The following is a 3,122-nucleotide window of genomic DNA, read 5'->3' as shown; positions in this document are numbered from 1 at the left end:
TATATATATATATTTTATTATAAAAGATTAACTTAAATTAAGCTGTTTTTTCTTAGCAAATGTAGCCAATATGTTTCATTGGTGCACATGGTGCTACTGCTAGCTACAACATAGCAAGGATTTATCTCACAGGTGTAAGACTCCAGGCATCGAGGGCCGCTGTCCTGCTTGTTTTCCAACTAACCTGCCCTTGTAGCTTGTTATTGGCAAAGCACACCTGATCCAAGTAATCAGTAGCAGGTAGGGCAGGGATATCTCAAAAACAAGCAGGATGCAGGCCCACGAGGACTAGAGTTTGACACCTTTGAAGCCTTAACACTAGTGTTTTGTAGCCAGTGGTGGAGTTGAGGCCTAGCAGGCAACTGCTGCCTGTAGCCTTCTGTGCTAGCACACATGCCAATCAAAGGGGCCACACCCCCTGCTTTAAAACTAAACAAAATCCAACAAGGTGACTATTGACTAAATCATCCATTCGTATATAGTGGTGTGACACTAGCTATAGAGACCAAAATAAATTTTTGCATAAGGCTGTAAACATGTTTATTTTATCAGTGAAATTGGCCTTTTTATGAAGTCACTTTTCAAGCCAGCCTCCAGTGGGCATTGAAGGAACTGCAGGGTTGGTTTTTTTTTTGCAATTTTTGTGAGATTGCTCTTGAAAAACAACAATGATCTTGATTGTTTAATTGATCAATTCAATTTTATTTATATAGCAACAGCAGTCGCCTCTAGGCGCTTTGTATTGTAAGGTAGATCCTACAATAATACATACAAAGAAAAACCCAACAATCATATGACCCCCTATAAGCAAGCACTCTAGCAACAGTGGGAAGGAAAAACTCCCTTTCAACAGGAAGAAACTTCTGGCAGAACCAGGCTCAGGGAGGGGCGGGGCCATCTGCTGCAACTGGTGAGAGAAGGAAGACAGGACAGGTCCTTAATGATCCTTAATAAGGAAATGCAAACTTTATCTTAGAAGCATTTTTTTTACAAGGTGAGTTATTTTGTTCCTCTTGATTAACCACCTGCAGCTGAAGAATGAGTAACTTAATTTCAACACTGAAAGAGGATTTCTTAAAATCTAGCACCAGCACCAGTCATATAATTCCCTTGCAATCTGTGTCCTTAACCTTTTTTTATTTATTCATTTTCTTTGAAACATGGAGTTCTGTTGTTCCTGCTCAATGTCAAAATAAAAAGGACAGAGAGAGAGAGTGAGAGGGTGAAAAAAGCCCAAACTCCAGTACAGTCAGGAGATGATGTAGGAGGAAGAGGATGACATAAGAAAGAATGGCATGTGCAAGAAGGGCTGAAATATATCGGCGCTGGGATGATGGGATGGAAGTTAGGGGTTCTGGTGAGTTAAGGGATAAATGAGAGAAGGCAAGATGGATGAGGTTGATGAAGAGAGAGACAGAGTGAGAGTTGGAGGCAGGGGGAGTGGGTGGTGGGTGGATGGGGGGTGGTGGTGGGTGGGGGGTGAATAGTGGGTACAAGGCTTTATTTAGTGCATGCCTGCAGGTGTTGCCTAGTAACAGAGAGGAAACGGATCGAGGGAAGAGCTGGAGAGCACACCTCCCTTTATCTTCTTCATTCTTTCTGTTTCTGCTCCTGGCCTTAGTCTGTTCCAAAACCCCAACACAGGCACGCACACAAACAAAGACACACAGTCGCTCTCTGTGTGTATGTGTTTTTCTCCCTTAGACACTGTCACAGCAAAAGCCCTATCCCTCATTAGCAGTCAGGATGGCTGCTGTCCTCCTGTCACGAAAGAAGACGAGGAAAGGAGGGCAAGGAGAGGCAGGAGGAGAGAATTAAGGAGAAACAGACAGAGAGGAAAGAAAATGCAGTGTAAAACACACACACAGACACACACACACACACACACATTCATCAAGGTTGTTGCCATAGCATTTGTTGCTCTGTTCCTCATTTTGCTGTTTGAAAGAGCGTTTCAGATGGGTGTTCTTCAGTTCAAACACTCGTCATATCTATCCAGCACGATGCGTCTTAATGAGTCTGTTTTATATTCTGCATGGTACTGGAGACCTAATAAAACGAGCGAGGAAAGCAGCTCAGTAGACTGATCGATGTGCAGTTGGATCTTCCATCCAATCATGGCTCTTTCAAATTATTTATCAGGGTTTGACCAGTCTAGCTACCTGTAGCCTTGTAATCGAAGCTGATCAGGTATAATGTGTTTAATGTACACACACACACACAGACACACACACAGAAATGTGGCCACATATTTGAAAGAAGTTTCCTGATTATGTCTAAATTGAAAAATCACGCTCAGAAACACACAAATTGCAGCCGTGATGTGCTTAATGATCCAGGGATAAGTCTAATGTCTGGACTACTAATGAGAATATCCTTTTTTTCTTTTTAAATATTACTTCAGTCTTTCAGATGTAGCGAAAGGCTACATCCTCTATGACTGTCTGACTGCCGTCTGCTGCTCATGTTCATGCATGCATGTCTTGGTGGCAGGGGAAGAGTGTGCTTTGCATTTTAACATCCCACCGCTCACTGCAGACATGTGCAAAATGCACAGTGTGCTATCATTTCTCTGTCTTTCTGATTGTCCTCTTGAAGACAGAGGCATCATCCTGTGTTAAATCCCTGAAGTGTTGAAACACAGCTCCTTAAAACGCAAACTTTATCTGCTTTAAAGCTCACACAGGCACATCCCGCCCTAAAAGACATAATTGAGAATCAATGTAACCACCGCCAGTGGAAAGCAGTCAGGATTGATTGAATTAATCAAGGCTCGACCTTGATGCAAATACACGTACGCGTGCAGAGTCAAACGAATCCACACCAAAAAGCTGTCTGGCTCCACAAAAAGCTGGCTTCTTGTGAATATGCCGAAAGAGGCTAAAAATACATTTTTCCCACATGCACTGTGCCATATAAAATATTTATAGTGAGTCCTAGTCTGCTAAGTATGGCAGAGATGCTACACAGAAAGAGAGGGAGGAGCTGCCAAAGCTCGCTGTAGCTTCCATCTCGGCGCCAGAGCTTACATAAGAGCTAACTGCAGTTTGAAAGAGAGGAGTAGAGGCTTTACCCTCTCTATCTGTATTTAACACACACACACACACACACACACACACACA

The sequence above is a fragment of the Pundamilia nyererei genome, unplaced genomic scaffold, assembly GCF_000239375.1.
Source record: "Pundamilia nyererei isolate P.nyererei 1_Seehausen unplaced genomic scaffold, PunNye1.0 scaffold00159, whole genome shotgun sequence".
Classification (NCBI taxonomy): Eukaryota; Metazoa; Chordata; class Actinopteri; order Cichliformes; family Cichlidae; genus Pundamilia; species Pundamilia nyererei.
This window is presented reverse-complemented; position numbering follows the sequence as displayed.